The sequence below is a fragment of the Scyliorhinus torazame genome, chromosome 22, assembly GCF_047496885.1.
Source record: "Scyliorhinus torazame isolate Kashiwa2021f chromosome 22, sScyTor2.1, whole genome shotgun sequence".
Classification (NCBI taxonomy): domain Eukaryota; kingdom Metazoa; phylum Chordata; class Chondrichthyes; order Carcharhiniformes; family Scyliorhinidae; genus Scyliorhinus; species Scyliorhinus torazame.
The window spans coordinates 80,488,979-80,510,800 of record NC_092728.1 but is presented as its reverse complement, the minus strand read 5'-3'; the positions used below and the strand labels follow the sequence as shown (position 1 = coordinate 80,510,800).

The 21,822-nt window shown below is 52.4% G+C and overlaps 1 protein-coding gene across 1 annotated transcript in view; it reads right to left on the bottom strand.

The window, feature by feature from the left end:
- Positions 1 to 21,822, bottom strand: part of LOC140398855 (adhesion G protein-coupled receptor D2-like) — a 223,394-nt gene that overhangs the window by 121,484 nt on the left and 80,088 nt on the right. The gene's annotated exons all lie outside the window — the stretch shown is intronic.

Here is a 21,822-nt window from a genome sequence, read left to right as displayed (position 1 = left end):
ACACCACCATATCTATATAACAATGACTCAGACTATTCCAGGAAAATGGGACTAGGAACTGATTTCCATCATCTCTCAAAAGAAAGATCATTTCCAAAGTATAGGTAGCAAAACATTTCAGTAGAAATTGTGGAGTCACTTTGCCGACCCAATATTTAACCAGCATTGAAAAGAATCAGTTCAAATTTTGCTAAACATGCAAAGTAATTTAATATTTAGGATGTTCTGCAGATGCTAAATAGATCCAAAGAGACAAAGATGATTTTTTAATTAATTAATTTTGGATGTTAAGTAATATTATTTTTCACCATTAATGAGATCATCTTTGGTTTAGTCTTAGGAAGATTTTCCAAGCAAGAATCAAATTTATTTTGATAAACAATACGACAAACGTTTAATCCAAAATATCACAATGTGTGCCCATTTAAAATTGTTGCCGATTTTACAGATTTCTGTTCGACAAACTCCAGTTGCCAGTTTCTAGACCGGCTATCTAATAACTCAAATTAATTTGGAGCTTCTTTTTGGGCATCAATAATGTTTCACACTGTTTCAGAAATTTAATAATTTCAATTTTATATGAACTAAATATGAAATCAATGAATTTCTAAGCTTTATGCTACACATGAGTGAAGCAATTTATTTTACGATGCCTATTCATACCTTTTTGTCAGAAAATCTGATTTTTCATTGATGGGTTAAATTTAACATTTTTACTGGATAAAACACAATTAAGAATTCCGCTACATGATGGACAGTTGCTTTAAACTCCGAACACAAGTTTAGACATATCAAGAAATATACAATAAAGGCTTCAGTACAAAACAGATAATCCAGTTTTACTCTGTGTGTTCCCACAATTAGATTTTCTATTCTTATGGTCTATTTATTTTTGATCTTTGCTTTAAATTTTCTCCTCTTCCTTTGAATCTCCTTGGATCATATGTTCACTTCCCTGAAGGGAGAGGTAAATGAAGAAAACAAGAATACGTGGAGGAAGTATAAAAACTCAGAAAATGCAACTGAGCAATAAAACAGAAAAGAATAAAGGATAAGAAACTGGAAACGAGCAACAGCAGGAAAAGTAACAACTGGGACTTCTGGTGGCGGCCAAGGAGTGAGTGGTCGCACACAGGGCAGCTCTGGCTCGAAGACGTTGGTTTGGGCATTTTATAACGGTTAGTGGGGTAGTTCCGGCAGGAAAGTGGTGCAGAAGGTAGAGAGGAAGATGTCCCCCCCAAGATTAGCTACCAGACCTGGCAAAAAAAACAGTTAAAGACCTGGCTAAGGAACTGGAGGGGCCTGTGGAGCAGCAACAATTGCGAGAATGGCGGAGGGGGAAGGGTCTTCGCCAGTGGGAATGCCCCAGATGGAGCAGTTGATGGCCTTCATCAAAGACAAATTCCGCCAGCAAGGGAAGATGCATGGAGACGGGTCTAAGGCCATTGAGGGAGCAGTAGCACCTCTGCAAGGAACTATGGATCAAGTAGAGTAGTGCATTGAGGCACAAAGGGGTGACGATATGCGAGGTGGAGAAGGTGGTGTCTGACCAGGGCAATCGAATTGTGTCTCTGGAGGTGGAGATGGTGATCCTGGGGGGGGGGTCTATGTGAGTCACTGAGAGTGAAGGTCGAGGAGCAGGAGAACAGGTCCAGGTGGCAGAACCTGCGAATTGTGGGTCTGCCAGAGGGTGTGGAAGGAACGAGCGCCACAAAATATGTGTGGGGGATGCTTTCCAGGTTGATGGAGGAGAGGGTGCTGCTCACTGCCCCAGAGGTGGACCGGGCCGACAGGTCCTTAAGGCAGATGCCGAGAGCGGGGGAGCCGCTGCGGGTGGTTGCACAAGTTCGTGGAAAAGGAGAAGACTTGCGATTTTGGGTGTTTTTTCTTTACAGGTAAGGGGCGTGGATGGTGGGACCCGCTGGGTGGGGTTGCCAGCGGAGGGGCATTCAGGTGGGTAAGGGGGCCGTTTGCACAGGCCAAGGAGGGACTGGTGGGGAGGGGCGTGCAGGGGAGGCCTTCGAGCAGGAGCCTCCTTGTTGACAGGCAATGCTGAGGAACAGAGTTGAGGTGGGAGAAGGCTGCGAGAGGTGGCCAGGAGGATGGGTGGGGGTGAGGGTTGGGGGAATTGCGATGTGACAGAGGTGAAAACTGAGAATGGTCATGGGTGGAGGGGGGAGCAGTTTAGGGTGGTATTAAAGGAGGTAGAACCGGAGGGGAATGATGATGGTGGATGACAGAGGGGAGTGGAGGCGTAAGCCGCTGGTAAGAATTGTGGGACGTTCATGGGTTAAATGGGCCGATTACGAGGTCTCGGGTTTTTTGCACACCTGAGGAGCTTGAAGGCGAAGGTGATCTTTTTTACAGGAGACGCAGCTCCGGGTGAAGGATCAGGACGAGAAAGGGATGGCTGGTTTAAGTATTTCACTCAGGGTTTGACTCAAAGTCGCGGGGGGTGGCCATTTTGTTGAACGAAAGGATGGGGATTGTAGGGGCTGAGGAACTGCGGGACTGGCGGGGGGGGGGGGGGGTAGATACATGAGAGTGAGTTGGATGCTGGACGTGACGCCGGTGGCATTCACTAGTCAACATATATGCGCCGATGTGGGGTTTATGAAGGGTTTACTGGGAACAATCCGGACTTAGATATGCACCAGTTGATTATGGGTGAAGGTTTTAATTGTGCGATTGAACCAAGGGTGGAAGGTCGTATCCAAGTCAATGGGAAGGTTTAGGAAGGCAAAGTGTTGGGAAGGTTTATGTAATGTATGGGAATGGTTGATCCGTGGAGGTTTAAGAACCCAAGGTGGCGGGGGGGAGTATGCGAGAATCAAGATTTCGGACCATGCGCCGCATTGGCTGGAGGTGAGGCTTAACTCAGGGCAGGTACAGATGCCGGGATGGAGGCTAGATTCAGGTTTTTTGGCAGATAAGGGGTTCTGCGAAAAGGTGAGGTCGGCGATTGGGGACTACGTGGAGCTTAATCAGAATACGGAGGAGCAGTGGCCACATTCTGGGAGGCGTTGAAGGCGGTGGTCCGAGGGGAGATTCTCATTCAAGGCGCAAAGTGATAGGAGGAAGAGCGGGGTGCATGGACAGTTGCTGGACGAGATAGTCGAGGTGGACAGGATATACTCGGGGGGCCCCCGCTGTTGGCGGAGAGAAAGAGGTTGCAGAGGTAGTTTGAAAGGTTGACAACAGGAAAGGCAGTGAGGCTGCTGCGGAGGGTGAGGGGGGGGTGCAATATGAATATGGAGAGAATGCTGGCCCTCTAGCTGTGCAGGCAGGCTGCGTCTAAGGAAATTCTAAGTGTGCGAACAAAGAAGGGGGAGATAGTGTCAGAGCCGGGGAGAATAAACAAGGTGTTCAGGAGGCATTATGAGAAGCTATCCAGGGCCGAGCCGGGTGGAGAGGAAGCGGATACGGGACGGTGTTTGGATGGGTTGGAGTTTCCAAGTTTGGAGGAAGAGAGGAGGCAGGCGCTGGAGGAGCCGCTGGGGCTGAGGGAGGTGACTGACAACATTAGGGGGATGAAGTCGGGTAAGGGTCCAGGGCCGGACAGCTTTAGAAGGCTTTTGCGGCAGAGTAGGCACCGCATTTGTTTTTCTTTTAATAAACATTTTATTGAGGTATTTTTGGTATAGTAACAACAACAGAATAAACAATACACATGAAACCATAAACATAGTGAAAAGCCATTTACCTTTCGTACAGGTCCCACCCTTATTACCCCCCTACTCTAACCTAAACTACTCCCACCTCCCCGCCCCCCCCCCCCCCCCCCCCCCCCGTCTGTTGACGATTAATTTTCTGCGAAGAAGTCGACGAACGGTTGCCACCTCCGGGTGAACCCTAACAGTGACCCTCTCAAGGTGAACTTGATTTTCTCCATACAGAGAAAGCTAGCCATGTCCGATAGCCAGGTCTCCGACTTCGGGGGCTTTGGGTCCCTCCATTCTAATAGTATCCGTCTCCAGGCTACCAGGGAAGCAAAGGCCAGAACGTCTGCCTCTTTCTCTTCCTGGATTCCCGGATCTTCCGAAACTCTGAAAATCGCCACCTCTGGACCCAGCGCCAAGCTTGTTTTTTACACCGTGGGCATATCATCCGCAAACCCCTGCCAGAATCTCCCAAGCTTTGGACAGGTCCAAAACATGTGGACATGGTTCGCTGGTCCTCCCGAGCATTTTGAGCACCTGTCCTCCATCCCAAAGAATCTGCTCATCCGGGCCACTGTCATGTGAGCCCGGTGCACAACCTTAAATTGTGTCAGGCTGGGCTGGCACATGTTGCGGATGCGTTGACGCTACTCAATTTGTCTGCCCATAGAACACCCTCTATCTCACCTCCCAGCTCCTCCTCCCACTTGCGCTTCAGCTCCTCCATCTGCATCTCCTCCGACCCCATAAGCTCCTTATAGATGTCCGAGACGCTCCCCTCCCCCACCCACCCTATGGAAATTACCCTGTCCTGAATCCCCCTTAGCGGTAGGAACGGGAAGGTTGACACCTGTTTACGAAGGAAGTCCTGCACCTGCAGATACCTGAAATCGTTTCCCCTCGCCAGCCCAAACTTTTCCTCCAACGCCCTCATACTCGGAAAGCTCCCCTCTATGAACACATCCCCCATCCTCTCCATCTCCGCTCTCTGCCATAACCGGAACCCCCCATCCCTCCTCCCCGGGGCAAACCGGTGATTATCACAAATTGGGGACCAGACCGATGTTCCCACTGCTCCCACATGCCGCCTCCACTGGCCCCAAACTCTCAGGGCCGCCACCACCACTGGACTGGTGGAGTACTGTGATGGCGGGAGCGGCAGAGGCGCAGTTACCAATACCCCCAGACTGTGCCTTACAAGAAGCCGCCTCCATACGCACCCATGCCGACCCCTTCCCCACCACCCACTTCCTGATCATGGCTATATTAGCCGCCCAGTAATAGTTGCTAAAATTTGGCAGCGCCAGCCCGCCCTCTCCCCGACTCCGCTCAAGCATTACCTTCCTTACTCGTGGGGTCTTGCCCGCCCAGACGAAGCCCGTGATCACTCTGTTGACCCGCTTAAAAAAGGACCGCGGAATAAAGATGGGAAGACATTGAAATACAAATAGGAATCTCAGGAGGACCGTCATTTTCACCGTTTGCACCCTCCCGGCCAGAGACAACAGAAGCGTGTCCCATCTCCGAAAATCGTCCTTCATTTGGTCCACTAGCCGGGCCAGATTAAATTTATGCAGTCGGTCCCATTCCCGCACCAACTGGATGCCCAGGTACCTACAACTAGCTCCTACTGACCTAAACGGCAGCTCCCCCAGTCGCCCCTCCTGTCCCCTCGCCTGGACCACAAACATCTCACTCTTTTCCATATTTAGCTTATACCCCGAAAACCGGCCGAATTCCCCTAAAATCTTCATGATTTCTTCCATCCCCTCTACTGGGTCCGAAACGTACAGAAGCAGATCATCCGCATAGAGCGAAACCCTGTGCTCCACCCCTCCAGACCAGTCCCTTCCAGACCCTTGAAGCTCTCAGAGCAATTGCCAACAGCTCTATAGCCAGCGCAAACAACAGAGGGGAGAGGGGGCATCCCTGTCTCGTCCCCCGGTGCAGTCTAAAATAGTCCGAAGTTGTCCTGTTCGTCCGTACACTTGTCACAGGAGCCTGATACAGTAACCTGACCCAGTCAATAAAGTTCCGCACGAATCCGAACCGTCCCAGTACCTCCCACAGATAATCCCATTCTACCCCATCAAAAGCCTTTTCTGCATCCACTGCGATCACTACCTCAACCTCCCTACCTTCCGGGGCATCATGATTACATTTAACAGCCTTCTTACATTGGCCACCAACAAACCCCCTCTGGTCCTCCCCAATAACATCCGGAACACACTCCTCAATCCTGGAGGACAAGATTTTGGCCAGCAACTTGGCGTCCACATTCAGCAGGGAGATCAGCCTGTAGGGCCCACACAGCTCTGGGTTCTTGTCCCGCTTAAGAATCAGCGAATTCGTGGCCTGTGACATCGTCGGGGGAAGCACCCCTCTTTCCCTTGCCTCATTGAACATCCTCAACAACACTGGCCCTAATATCCCAGAGAACCTTTTATAAAACTCCATTGGGTACCCGTCCAGACCCGGGGCCTTAACCTCCTGCGTGGCCTTCAAGCCCTCCACTATCTCTTCCAGCCCAATTGGGGCCCCCAGCCCTTCTACCCGCTCCCCGTCCACCTTTGGGAAATCCAGCCCCCCCAAGAAGCGGCTCATCCCCTCTGCCCCGCAGGGGGTTCCGACCTGTACAGCCTGCTGTAAAAATCTCTAAACGCCTTATTCACCTCTACCGAATCACCAACCAGGTTCCCATCTCCGTCCTTTACTTTCCCTATCTCCCTCCCTCTTCCGAAGCTGCTGTGCAAGCATTCTGCTGGCCTTCTCTCCATGTTCATAAATCGCCCCCCTCGCCTTTCTCAGCTGCTCCACCGCCCTCCCTGTGGTCAGCAAGCTAAACCCCGCCTGCAGCCTCCACCATTCCCTGAGATGCCCTGCCTCTGGGGTCTCCGCATACCTCCTAGCGATCTGTAATATCTCCTTTACTAGTCGGTCTGTCTCTGCCCTGTCAACCGTCACTCTATGAGCCCGGATCGAGAGCAGCTCCCCCCTTACCACCGCCTTCAGTGCTTCCCACACCCCCGTCATTGACCTGCAGATAGCTCTGAATACATTTCCTCAGCCGCTCGCACACCCCTTCATCCGCCAAAAGTCCCTCATCCAACCTCCAGTGCGGGCGCTGGTTGACGCCTTTGCTAACCTGCAGGACAACCCAGTGCGGTGCATGGACTGAGATTGTAATTGCCGAATACCCCTTGTCAACTACTCCAGCCAGAAAGCCCTGCTCAAAATAAAGAAATCAATCCGGGAATACACTTTATGCACGTGTGAGTAGAAGGAGAACTCCTTCGTCCTCGGCTGCCCAAACCTCCATGGATCCGTCTCTCCACCCCCCCCTCCCCCCCCCCCCCCCATCAGCTCCATGAACCCTTTTAGTTCCTTTGCCATTGCTGACACCCTGCCCGTTTTCGAGCTTGACCGGTCTAAGCCCGGGTCCATAACTGCAGTGAAGTCCCCTCCCATGACCAACCTGTGCGGGTCCAGGTCCGGTATCTTTCCCAGCATCCTCTTTATAAACTCCACATCATCCCAATTTGGCGCATACACATTTGCTAATACCACCTGCACCCCTCCAGTTTCCCACTGACCGATAATGTACCGACCTCCCACATCCGAGACTATTCTACCCGCCTCAAACACCACCCGCTTATTGATCAGGACCGCGACCCCGCTAGTCTTTGAATCTAGTCCCGAGTGAAACACTTGGCTGACCCAGCCTTTCCTCAGTCTAACCTGGTCCATTACCTTAAGGTGCGTCTCCTGCAACATCACCACGTCCGCCTTCAATCCCCTAAGATGCACGAACACATGTGCCCTTTTGACCAGCCCATTTAACCCTCGAACATTCCAGGTGATCAGCCTAGTTGGGGGGCTCATTGCCCCCCCCCCCCCGCCGATCAGCCATCCGCTTTTCTAGGCCCGCCTCCAGTCCGTGATCCGCGCCTCCACCGGTCAATCCTTAGGCAGCCCCTACCCCCGACCTCTTCTCTGTCCCTCAGCCCAAGTCCCTCCCTTGTCAGCAGAACATTCACCCCCCCTAGCAACAACACCCTGTAACCCAATCCCTTTCTCTAGGTCCTCCATCTTCTCCAGAAGCTTCTTTTGCTGTTCCCTCAGCATCCCCACCTCCAGCTCCACCGCAGTCTGATGCTCCTTCTGCTCAGCCAGCGCCTTCTCCACCTTCTGGATCGCCCGATCTTGGGCGTCCAATCTGAGCTCCAACTGCTCATTCAACGCTTTTATCGGGTCCAAGCAGTCCCGTTTCTGGGTAGCAAAGCCCTCTGAATGACTTGCATCCGCTACTCCATAGACTGCTGGGTCGACAAGCCAGAGGTTCGCCCCTCCGCCATGCTGTCTCCTGTTGCAACTACAGCCCAAGTCTTCTCTGTCTTTTTGTTTCTGCCCTTACGAACACTTCTAGTCCTTTTCTCCAGGCACCAAAGTAGGAGTTCAGTAGAGAATTGCCACTAACATCCGTTCTACAATTCAAGTCTGTTAAAAAATCAGGGGAAATGGCTCAAAAGTCCGACCAGAGCAGGAGCCACCAAATGTGCGACTTACTCCTTCATAGCCGCCACCGGAAGTCGCACCGCATTTGTTGGGGATGTTTAGTGAGGTGTTGGATAAGGATGAGCTGCCAGAGACACTGTCACAGCTGTCAATCATGTTAATCCCGAAACTGGGATGTGGGTTTTATAGGCCCATTTCGTGGTGGAATACAGATGCGAAAATGCTGGCTAAGTTGTTGGCAGAGAGGATGGGGGGGGGGAAATGTGTGCCAAGGGTGGTCGGAAAGGTTTTGTAAAGGGCAGGCAGCTCTCCAGTAACATCAGGAGGCTGTTAAATGTGATTAGGACTCCTCAGTCGGGCGGGTGCCAGAGATTATTGTCTCTATAGATACAGAGAAGGCTTCTGATTGGGTGGAGTGGAGGTATTTATTTGAAATCCTGGGTCGATTTGGGTTTGGCCGGAAGTTTGTGATGTGGGTACATCTGTTGTATGTAGTCCTGGTGGCAAATGTACGTACAAATGAGGTGAGCTCAGAGTTTTGGACTGCACAGGGGAACAACACGGCTGTTCGCTGTTGCCGTTGCTGTTCGCATTGGCGATTGAGCCTTTGGCTATGGTCCTTAGGGGATCGGTGGAATGTCAGGGGATTGTGAGGGGGAGCACCAGGTATAATTGTACATGGATGACCCTGTTGATGTAACCACATTTAACAGCCTCCTGATGTTATTAGAGAGCTGCCTGTCCTTTACAAAACCCACTTGATCCTCAGCAACACCCCTGGCATGCATGTGTCAGATCGGCTGGAGAGCATGGGTAGGATCATGGGAATAATGGAGAGGTTTGGAGCCTTTTCTGGGTATAAGTTAATGTCGGGAAGGGTGAGGTGTTTCCAGTGAATGCGGCAAGGTGGGGCAACAAACTTGGGAGGTGTTGCCAGGGTAGCTAGTGAAAGGTTCAGTTATTTGGGGATTCAGGTGACGAGGGAATGGTCTACAATGTACCGGTGGAATTTGACAACATTGGTGGAGGAGATTAGGGGGGGTTTTAAGAGGTGGGATACATTCCACCTGACATTGGCACGGAGGGTGAGGTGCTCAAGATGAATATGCTGCCAAGGTTCTTGTTTGTTTTCCAGACCCGCCAGATCTTTCTCCCTAAGGCCTTCTTTCGGAAATTGGAAACAGTGATCTTTTCTGGGCAGGGAAGGTGCCAAGGGTAAAGAGAGCCCTGTTACAGGGGCAGAGACAGTTGGCGCTCCTGAACCTGCTGCACTATTATTGGGCGGCGAATGTGGAGAAGGTGAGGTGATGGTGGTGGGTCAAGGTGGAGGAGGAGTTCTATAGGGGCTCCAGGCTGAGGGCTATGACGACGGCCCAGCTGCCACTAGCTCCTGGGGATTATATGGGGAGCCCAGTGGTACAGTTGATGGTCAGAGTGTGGAATCAGCTGCAGAGACACTTTAAGTTGGAGGGGATGTTGGTGTTGATGTCTGTGCGGGAATCATATGTTTAATCCAGGGGAGATGGATGGGAGATCTGGGAAGTGGAGGGAGGTGGGGCCGGTGTGGGCGAGGGACTTGTAAAAGGGAAGTTTGCAGGTCTAGATGAGTTGCGGGAGAGGTTTGAGTTGCCGAGGGCGAGTGAATTCAGATATATGCAGGTGAGAGAAATGAGTGGAGGACGTTTCCCAGGTTGCTGGCATACACCTTGAAAATGAAATGAAATGAAATGAAAATCGCTTATTGTCACAAGTAGGCTTCAATGAAGTTACTGTGAAAAGTCCCTAGTCTCCACATTGCGCCTGTTCGGGGAGGCTGGTACGGGAATTGAACCGTGCTGCTGGCCTGACCTTATTGGAGCAACTGTTACTCCGGGATGAGTTGGGAGAGGGTAGGATTGGGGATATATACGGGTGGTTGGGGTGCGGGGCGGCGCAGGTGGTGAGGATCAAGAACAAATTAGAGGAGGAGTTTGGGGGGGGGAAATAGGCTGGGAACTGTGGTGCGAGGCGATGTTGAGGGTGAATTCAACATCCTCCTGCATGAGGAAGAGCTTGGTCCAGTTTAAGATTGGGCATAGGGTACATATGACCCGGTCGAGAATGAATGGGTTCTTCCAGGGGTGGAAGAAGTGTGGGCGGGAGCCGGCGAATCATGCGCATATGTTCTGAGGCTGCGAGAAGCTGGAGAGATACGGGGAAGCGGTGTTTGGGACGTTATATAAAATTGTGGGGGGCTGCAAGTGGTTAGCACTGGGACTGCGCCGCTGAGGACCCGGGGTCGGGATGTCCGTGTGGAGTTTGCACATTCTCTCCGTGTCTGCGTGGGTTTGACCCCCACAACCCAAAGATGTGCAGTTTAGGTGGATTGGCCATGCTAAATTGCCCCTTAATTGGAATTAAAAATAATTGGGTACTCCAAATTTTTTTTAAAGATTATGGGGTTGGCGGTCAGGCCGCACCCAATGATGGAGATCTTTGGGGTATCGGAAGTGCCGGAGCTGCTGGAGGGGAAGAGGTCGATGTTGTGACCTTCATCTCTCTAATTGCCCGGCAAAGGATCTTGCTAAATTGGAGATCGGATACGCCGCCGGGGGTGGCGGCCTGGCTGGGGGGCCTGTACAACTTTCTCCGGCTGGTAAAGATTAAATTTGAGTTGAGGGGGTCAGCAGAGGGCTTTGAGACATGGTGGGGGTTGTTCATGGTAATGTTTGAGGAACTGTTCATCTCGGGGAATAGGCGGGTGGGGGGTGGGTGAGTGGGGGGAGGGGAAGGGAGTACAAAGGGGGAACATTGCACAAACTGTGGACTGAGTTTGTGGAGTGAGTTTTTGTATATGTTGCTGTTTTTTACACACGTTTGGAATAAAATAAGTTTTTTAAAAATAAGAAAAGTAACAATTGGCCAAAAGGGCATTTGTTTCACAGGCGGGGAAAAGTAACATCACCACAAGAATAACAGAATAATAAAGACTGAGGAGGCACAACTGACGATATAAAACTTTTAGTGCAACAAAGTGTTAAATTTAGGCAGCCATTTTGGGCACAAACATTTATACTTTGAAAGACTAACAATGTATATGTGCCCAAATAGTACACATGTGCCACAGCATGCAGTGATGAAACATAAGGCCAATCATAAAGTTGTCACGTTGTGTGCTAAACCCTGCCACGTTCGGGTGTGAGAACCTGGCTTAATTTACCTCCACTGCTGGTGGGGGGATTGATTTTATCTCCTTGCAAAGCAAACCTCTAAACAGTATATAAGGCTCATTTACCATTTGACTGAGAGAAAATCACTCTCTCAGTTAGAGTGAGATAAAGCATAACAGCAACAGATAAAGACTGCAAAGGAAAAGGGCTGTCAGAGAAACAGATTTACAATAAAGTGGTACAACAGCAACAGGAGATTGGAAAAGGCAATGATCAATGTAAGAAATCGCATTTTTCCCTTTGCCATATTGTGGAGAGATATTAGTCAACATGAGGTGTTAAATCTCAGCATCATTGCTATTAAAGGGATAAAACTCATTTTAAAAGTAGGGTTGCAAATGCTGACAATACAACTGTCTCGAACAAATATTGATGATTAAAATCTCTTTTTGTTTTTGCAGCTGGGAAATGATGCATAACTGGGCTGTGCTCAGAGGAGGGATTATTTGTTTAGAGTTTATCCACTTGAACAAGACAAAGAGAAAAATCAATAGGTGTTCAATATTCAGTCATCACAGAGCATTTTTACATCCATTTATGGGCGTTTGATAAACAGCATTAAAGTGATGTGAAATGCATTTGTATAGTGCCGTCAAAGAAGTAATGCACCCCAAGGCACTTCAGACGAAAGGTACTGAAACCAGACCAACGAAGGAAACATGTAACAAAGGATCAAAAGCCTCAAGTCTAAGGTCCCAATATTATTTTGGAGATGCTAATGGAGTTGGGAGGAGCAGCTATGGATGGAAAACCCTGAAGTACGGATTTCACAAACATCTTACAGGATGAGTTTTAATTTTTCTTCCCCAGGTTTCCCACCTGACAGTCAGCCTGACTGACTGCAGAAGGATGCAACAGAGCAGCAAGAAGGATGAGATCACTCTTGGGTGATCCACTGGTAGTGGTGATGGCCGTGGTGTGGTGTGACAAGAGATCTCAGTTGGGGCTGGTATACTATGGGTTCTTTAGATGTCTCAATGATGAGATCTTGAGACTTATTGAAACATGAACCGTTTATTCTTAGTCTTTGAACTATTAACAGATCTCGGGTTACTAGCATGTGTGGTGTTGCTTCCACACAGATAGGCTGTTTCCAAAGTGTTCTCTCTGTGTCTATTACAATGTGACTCTATACATTATACTGTGGGAGGTTCTTTCTTCAGTTCCACCTTAACCCTGGCTGTGCCAAGCACTGTTTCATTACAATGGCATGCAGGCACTTAATGCAACATCCACTTTCTTCTCTGAAAAAAAAATTCCTCCTTTCTAACAGAGTATTATAATGCAAACTTCACTTGCTAATCCTGCTCCCACATCTCAAATCCCTGACTTGAGAAATTCTGACAGCCCAGAGGCTGGACAGTTGTTCCACATCTCAGTCTGGAACAGTAGTAGTACTCTGCATTTCTGGTACTTGGCTATTTCCATTTGATTTGTTTTGTTGCGCTCCTTCGAATTGTGTTTCTCTTTATTCACAACTCATCTGCCTTTTTTGGACACCATGGGCGGGATTCTCCGATGGCGCGCCAGAGTGTCCGCACCGTCGCGTTTCACGATGGCGCGAACGGGCCGCCGGCAGCACCGATTCAGGCCCCGAAAAGGGGCCAGCAGCGGGGCCGCGGGAAACGCGGTGGGTGTGGCGCCAGAGCGGCGCCGTCAGTGCCCGATGCCCGGATGACGCAGGGCCGCGTCACTTTATATGCGCGATCCGCGCACAGGCCCTGACACAGAGAGATGGCTGCGCCCCGCTGTGCCGCCCCCAGGTTCCGGGACAATGACCCGGAGACACTGCCGGACGCAGTGGAAGAGCGGAGGGTGATCCTGTGCCCAAGACGTGGCCACCGGCACCCGGCCAGCACAGACAGGCGCAACTAGCGTGATGTGAGCATCGCCGTTAGCGCTGTGACGCACACCCCACGTTCTGGAGAGCAGTGCTGCAAGAAGCTCCACGACCTAATGAGGGCAGCCAGGGTAAGTACCCCGAGAGGTCCCCCCGGCCACCCTCCCCCTCCCCCACCACGTGTGTTCCCCCCCCCACCCCCACACAGGTGGGTGGGAGGCACCACGTTCCACCCGACCGACATGGGCACCATAACCCCCTTGCGAGCTGCCGTGGCGTGGTGCCAAGTGCCCCCCCCCGCAGCCATAATGTTGCCAACATCTGCACGTCTTGCTGCTGACCGCCTAACTCTGATGCTCTCCCCCTCCTGCAGGATAAGACAGCCCGCAACCATCGTGAGTGTGCAAGAACCGAATGGGGATCACCTGTTCTGCACCCCCTCACCGTCCATGAGCAGAGGGCTCTGGACTCGCTGGGGAGCTGCCAACCAGAGGTAGCGCCATGCCAGATCGGAGGCGTAGTACCAAGTGAGACTCTCCTGCCTGGCTACACTCTCTCAGCCCCTCACCTCCCTCACACTGCATCCCCACACACTGCCCCCTCCACCCCCTAACCCCCCTCACACTCCACCCCCTCACAATCCACTCCGCGTGTCTAACGATTTATTGTGTATTCCAGGGCCAGCCAACGATCGTCCCGGAACGTCTCAGACAAGCCACCACTGTCCAGGTCCACGTCCAGCCGCCCACAGGGATGCACGCCAGGGAGGGGAAGGAAGACGGACAGGAGGGCCCTCGTCCGAAGCCGGGGCACAGGAAACGGACACACAAAGGACCGACACAAACGACACTGACGAATAGAGGAAAGACAGTCAGGAGACTGACGGCCATGAGACGGATGAAGAGAGGATGGAGAGCCAGGACAGTGACGGACAGAGGACGGGGACTCAGGACAGTGACGTACAGAAGACAGCCAAACAGATGTTGGACAGACTGGACAGTACCCCTCACATGGGCCGGAAACAACGTCCACCGGTCCAAGGCTAGACCCAGGTGACCCCAGACCGAGTGTCCGATGAGGACATGGACCTTGCGTCACAGCTGTCACCCACACCCTCCACCATCGCAGATATCCTCACCTCGGTTGGGCACATTAGTGATGAGGCTTCTGGGACATTGACTGGTGGGCAACACACAGCCGAACCGGTGCAGCAGGTGGATGTAGGAGCAGCCGAGGGGCTGGACGGTCGGAGGGCAGCCCAGCCCCAGCACCCAGCTGCCGCCCAGACGTTTCCCGGATTCCTGGACTTACCAGACCCACCCACAGACCGGATGCGTTTGGAAACCCAGGGAGTGGACAAAGGGATGACGGCCACTTTCCAGCATCTGCAGACGCAGTTGGAGGAGTCCATTCGCGTCCAGGAGCAGGAGCATGGCTGCCACCCAGGCCGACACCGCTCGGGTGGTGTCCGCGGTGGAGGCAATGGGGGCAACGGTTTCGGCCATGGATCAGGTTCTGCAAGGCATGGGGCTTCATGTGCACGCGTCATCCGTGACCCAGGACAGGGCTGCCCTCTCACAGGCAGCCATGTCCCAGAGCCAGCTGGACATTGCCGCCACACTCCGGGGTCTGGCTGAGTCTCAGCAGGCCATGGGCCAGTCTCAGCAGGATATCGCTGAGAGCATCGGCGGCCTTGCCCACGTGCTGGATGGCGTCGCACAAGCCCAGAGGGAGGTGGTGCAGTCCCAGACTGGGATGGCGCACTTCCTGAGCTCCATTGCTGCGAACGTTCAGACCCTGGTCGATGCCACAGCGGGCCTCCAGGACTGGCAGCGCCAGGTGTCAGTGGTGCCATGGGGCTTGTCTCCACTCGCACCACCGTCCCATAGTGAGACCCAGGGGCCACTGGGCACCCGGAGGGAAGAGGAGGTACTGGGGCCCGTCCCGATGATTCCTGCAAGGGAAGTTCTCGGACTCCCCCCGTTCCGTCCTTGGTGCATCTGGCGGGCACCACGCCATCCAGCACGCCTGCCGAGCAGCCTGGCCCATCCAAGCTGGGCCGCCCCAGGAAACGTGCGCTGACGGGGAGCCAAGTTGCAGGGCAGGAGTCTCAGCAGTCTGCCTCCACTCCTGCTGTACCGTCTGGGGAAACACCAAGGCGTAGAGGCAAGGCAAAGAAGTTCGACAAGTAGTAAGTTGGCACGGGTGCAGGGCACAGCTTAGTTATAGGGGTTAGGGCACTTGTATGTGAATATCACGATTAAAGTCACTGTTACACCAAACCTAGATGCCTCTGTACTATGTCCGGTGCCTGAGGGGTCGTGAAGGGGACCGAGTGGTGCTGGGGTCGAAGTTTGGTACAACGGTGAGGCCAGGTACGTGTCCCCCCCCCATCGTCCTCGGAACACCGACGCCAGCTACCCCACATGGCCATGTGATGGGAGTGTCCGTGACGCATACAGGGACCACCCAGGAGGAGGGTGTAGCTGTGGCCATGAGTCAGACATTGTCTAACGATCCGGAGCTCACAGCTCATCGCAGAGCGGGTTGTCATCATTCAACATGGCATTGATCACACCCGCTTACACAAGCAATAGTGTGAGACCATCCCATTGTGCCGCAGGTGTAAGGTGCTGTGAAAGTGGTGGTGTGGGAGCTAGGGTTGTCGGACGGTGGGGGAGGTGGGGGGTGCATTTGGGCAGAACGCTGGTGCAAGTGCCTTGCTCAGCGATGCCCTCCCCCTAGTTGGTGAAACGTGCAGCGATCAACGCCTCGCGTGCTCGCTCGCCAAGCCGGTGGCGTAGCGCAGCATCCCGGCCATATCCTGCCCCCATGTTGCGTCTGTGCCCCCCTCCCCTCCCCATCCTCCTCTTCTTCCTCATGTATAGATGCGTCGCCCTCATTGGACTCCCCCTGAGCCTCCTCCTCCAGGACATCGCCCCTCTGCTGGGCTATGTTGTGCAGGACGCAGCAGACAACAACGATGCGGCCGACCCTCTCTGAATGGTACTGGAGGGCCCCTCCAGAGCGGTCCAGGCACCTGAAGCGCATATTCAAGAGGCCAAAGCACCTCTCGACAACATCCCTGGTTGCTGCATGGGCCTCATTGTAGCGGGTCTCCGCGTTGGTCTGTGGCCTCCGTATAGGCGTCATCAGCCACAACCGCAACGGGTAACCCCTGTCGCCCAGCAACCAGCCCCTCAGCCGGGGGGGGGGGGGGGTGTCCCTCGAACATGGCGGGGATGAAAGATTGTGCCAGTATAAAGGCATCATGAACACTGCCGGGGTACTGGGTCTTACAACACCAGGTTAAAGTCCAACAGGTTTGTTTCAATGTCACTAGCTTTCGGAGCGCTGCTCCTTCCTCAGGTGAGGATGGGCCAGGCTGTTCACCTGAGGAAGGAGCAGCGCTCCGAAAGCTAGTGACATCGAAACAAACCTGTTGGACTTTAACCTGGAGTTGTAAGACTTCGTACTGTGCTCACCCCAGTCCAACGCCGGCATCTCCACATCAGGGGTACTGGGCGCACACGTGCATGATCTTCATGCGGTGGTTGCAGACCACCTGAATATTCATGGAGTAAGTCTCCTTTCTGTTCATGAACACGTCCCTGTTCTCCGATGGTGGACGTATGGCGACGTGCCCCCCCATCAATCGCCCCCTGGACCATTGGTATCCTGGCCACGGAGGCGAATCCCGCTGCCCGGGCATTCTGGTGGGCGCGGTTCTCTGGGAAATGGATGTACCGGTCCGCGAGGCATACAGGTCGTCGGTGATTGCTCGGATGCACCGGTGCACCGATGCCTGGGAGATATCGGACAGGTCCCCACTCGACGCCTGGAATGACCCCGTCGCATAGAAGTTGAGGGCAACTGTCACCTTCACGGCCACCGGGATAGCATGTCCTCCCCCCGTTCCACGTGGTGCCAGGTGTGCCATGAGGTGGCAGATATGGGCGACGGTTTCCCGACTCATCCTGAGTCTCCTCCTGCATGCCCTGTCCAGCAGGTCCTCGAAGGACATGCGGTGACGGTACCCTCGAGGCCTCATGGGGCGCCTCGGCACCACCACCTGCTCCTCCTCCTCCCACTGCGCCCCATCAAGATCGGTATCCTCGTCCTGTGCATCCCCATCGATGTGGTGGTCATCATCCTCCTCCGCCTCCTCCTGCACCTGTCTGGCGGGCGGGACTGCAGCCTAAGTGGGTGCTACCTGGCCCTCTGCAGCCCGTCCCTCTGCTGCAGCCGCCACTGCCGCAGCTGCTCTGACCCGCCTGCGTCGACGCTGCCTGCAGGGCTGCGGCTCCCGCCATGGCGGCAAACATCGCTGTTTGGTGCCCAAACATTAGGAGCTGCGGGGGAGGGGGATACAACATGTTTAAGAATGGCGCATTGACACCTCAACAGCCAGGTGCCATGGGATACATGTGAGCCCCGGTTGGCTGGTGTCGCTACAGACACGCAGGCACCCTGACCGTATCCGTCCACCGCCCAGTTTTGCCCGTCCGTCCTCATTGCGCCACCGTGGGCTGGCCATGCCCTCATGGGGGCTGGCATGTGTGTCACCTTGAACCTTCCCAGAGATGGTCTCCATCAGCTGGATGTTGCAGCACCTCTGGTGGGGAGGGGGGCGCACCCAAGGTCAAGGCGTGTGGCTGTGCGGGATGGCAGCGGCAGTTGCCTTTGCCCATCAGCATGACCTCAACCTGCGGGCATGTCACTCTCGCGGAAAACCTTCCCGCCCCCTCCCGGAACATGGAGGCACCCTGCCCCGAACCCCTCCCCCCGAGCATGGCGGCACCCTTCCCTCACCCCCCTCCCCCCGAGCATGGCTCCACCCCCCTAGCATGGCGGCACCCTTCCCCCCCCACCCCTCCTCCACCACCCCCGGAACATGGGAGGCCCCCTGCCCCGAACCCCCCCCTCCCCCCCGAGCATGGCGGCACCCTTCCCCCCCACCCCTCCTCCACCACTCCCAGAACATGGAGTCCCCCTGCCCCTCCCCCCCCCCCCCCTCCCCGAGCATGGTGGCACCTTCGCCCCACCCCTCCTCCTCCACCTCCGGAATATGGAGACCCCTGCCCCGAACCCCTCCCCCAGAGCATGGGACTACCCTTTCCCCCCCCCCTTTTCCCGCGCTTGGCGGCACACTCCCCCCCCCCCCCCTCTGGGCATGGCAGCATCCTTCCCCAAACCTCCCACGCTAGTCCCGGCCACAACATACTGCTGCCGAAAACGCCGGCCAGTCAAATCCTCCCCCCCCCCCCCCCCCCCCCATATCGTCAGCCAGCATGACTGGCTAGCGATTTTATTTTTCAGGTGTGAACCGCGACCTAGGATCACGGGACTTCGGCCCATCCGGGCCACTGAATACCGGGGGGCCCGGGAGAATCACCAAACTTAGCCCCTCGGGAAATTCTCCGGTCAGCGTGGCGGCGAACTTGAAGACGCGTTCTCGCCGGTTGGGAGAATGGCGGAACGGTGTCGGGCCAGCGTCGCGCGAAAATCCGGCAGGAACGGCAATTCTCCTAAACGGCGCGGCACGGGAGAATCCCGCCTTGGGTTTGCCCCATTCCTTACAAAGGGAATATGCCATTCGTTCCTGGAATGACTCAGAGTTTCTGTTTTTGTGGTGTCCGCCACCTTCTTGCTGGACCCGTACGTTTTACAAATGGATCCTTCATTTCCACTTGCTTCACAACTTCAGCCAAACATTTATTTGCTGTTTTATTCTCAGGTCGTTTTGGAAGTTTATAAGTCTCTTCACTCAGCTCAGCTGTTTCTTCTTCTAGTTCCGTGTGCTTCAGTGCTGGGTTTTTCCAATCTCATTTTCTTTCACTACCTGCAGCAGAGCTTCACTTTGATTTCACTGTTGGCCAGGCCTGTCTCCAGCGAAGTTTCCTGTCATTGTGTTACTCCTGGGTTCGCTGTCCAATCGCAGCTGGGAAAGTTCTACGGCTTTTCCTTTCCATGCCTCTCTCATTTTCGTTCCACTACTTCTTCAGCTGTTCAGTCTGTTTCTTGTAGCCATTGGCTGCCTCCTGGAACATAGAACATTGCTGGGTCTGCTCTGCCAACTTGTTCATCAATTGGTTCAGAGTGCCGTTAAATTCGGTATGCTTCTCTTCGCAATGTTGCAGAGGAATGAACCTTGATGATCCTTCAACTGTATTTCCTTTTCTTTGTGAAGATCGGTTTCTTCATCTTGAGCTTTTCTATAATTCAGAGTCTCCTCGAGTTGCTTCTGCTGTGCTTTCATTCAGCTGTTTAAGATTTTTACTTCATTTCTTCATGTTGCTGAATGATCACACATTCCTTTTTGCATTTGATCTTGAAGGACAATTTCAACTGTTTGTTTTCTTGCAGACATCCTGCCAACTCACTATGGGTTTCAATGCATTGATTCATTGACTCCGCTTGCATTTTGTGCTTCAGATCTTCCAGTTCAGCTCTGATTTGAACATTTGTAGAACAGCTTCATTTACTTTTTGCACATTTTGCTTCTTTTGAGTTACCTCAAATAGCTTTCCTTCATTCAAAGCCATCTGCACACTATACTGCCATCTGATATTGCAGTTTGGTTACTGTGTCAGCATTTTTAAGAAACTCTATTTTGAGCCTCTTGGCTGCTTCTCAGCCATTTTTTTCTTCTGCACCAAACTCTTCGCCTCATGTATCTCTGCACTGGCTGGGTCATCATCCATCTTGAAGCTTGCTCGAATGTCCTCTCCCTTGCTCTGGAGTCTTCTGTTTCTCAACCTCAGGCGCCTCTTGTTGCCCGTGGCATTTTATTGGAAGTTGCCTCTCTCTTGGTCTCTTGTTGTCCTTGGAGCTTTATTGGGGATGTGCCAGGCGACTCTTGGGTCTGGTGAATCCATTTGCCAAGCCAAAATGCCACTGGCTCTTTTAAGTTTCTGTCCATGGCTATTTGTGTTTTCTTGTACTTACAGCTTTAAATGTCATTACCACGTTAAGACTTTCAGGGCAGTAACTGCTTTGTTCACACAGGCTGTCTCTGCAGCTGTCGGCTTTCGGTGCTGTGAGTTCCTGCACTTTTCTGGGTTTTTCCTCAGCAACCATGGGCCTTTTTTATAACTTCAAAATAGGAGCATTGCTTTCCTGAGTTTTTTTTTTCAACTTTGCACAAATGTTTCTGTTTGCAAACTTTTGTGCGATTTGTGTGAGGGTCCTTCCTATTTGTTCCTTTTTTATTCCCTGTTTATTACCTGATTTCCCATTTTTTTTACTTTGCTGTTACATTTTTGATGATCCATGGATGATTTATAGGCATGTGTCTTTAAGGCAGCCTGCCACTTTAATTCAAGCAGAAGGAAAATGTGGCCTGTGCCTTTAATGCAAGCAGAGGATTTCAGTTGCAGGAAAGATCAGTGATGACTCGGTTTGACTGATTTGGCTGTCGGCCAGCGAATTGGCCTAAAAGGCGGTGCTCTGCCCAGTAACAGGCGGTGATTGGACCTGTTCCCCCGGAAATGGTTCAGAGACTTAAAGAGCTTGCTAAGGGATAAAACCTCTCTTTTTCCCCACTCTGTTTTCTCCAGAAATATCCAGTTAGTTCTCGCCAAAAGATCATTGTGGGAAGCAGCCCTTTCTGCAGAAAAGCCAGATGCAAGCTTAATCCAGAATCTGTTAACTCTCTCTGCAGAACAGGCTGATATGAAGCCAGGGGCCACTCCTGAAAAAGCTCTGAGTAAGGTATTGCTAACTGCAAGGAAGATTATTACAGGCTGTAAACCAGAGACTTCAATCCACACTTATACTGTGAAGAAAGTGCATGAAAGAACTCATCATCTGAAGCAAGGAGTCTTATATGTTGACCTTATTATTCTTACCCTTTTCCACCCCTCTGTGTTTACCTGACTTGTGTGTGTGTGCGTATATATATATATATATATATATATATATATAGAGGGTGGGGCAGTTAAAGGGGGCGTCAGACATTAGCTTGTCATTAAGCAGCTGTATTTATTGCATATTTGTTGTTCTTATGAATAAACAGTAATTGTATTTAAACATCCAACCTGGTGACTGTAATTATTGGACTGCTGAGGGCCAAAGATTTTGGGTATTTTTTATAAGAACTATTGGTTAATTCGCTTGAGTTGTGACTACGGGACACGTGAGGCTGGAATTAACTGTGCACTTGCCCAGGGTGCCATAATATTTGTGATTTTGGCGGGCTCTCAGGCAGTTGTTGGGGGTGAAGCCCATGCTCAGCCCCTGGTAATTTACAAACATCTTCTCTCGGTGACAAAATGTCACTGGAGATACAGAGGCAGACAGGGGAATATCTGGCAGAGGTGCCAGAATCTATAAAGTACCTCGCACAGTTGTGGAAGAGTCTATCCACTCCTTGACCTCTGCCATGGCTCCACCATGTGGGCACATGGGTTTCATCATGGAGAGTTTGCCAACTGCCATGGAGAGTCAGAGTCAGGTCCATCATAGGGTCCATATGTGTGAGAGTCTGCATCCTGCCTCTGTCCATGGGTTCCATAGAGTAGTGGCTAAGTGCTAGGGGAATGAGACACCTGAACCTCCCTCCAGATGCCCCTTCTCCTCAGGGGTATAGGGAGGTTCT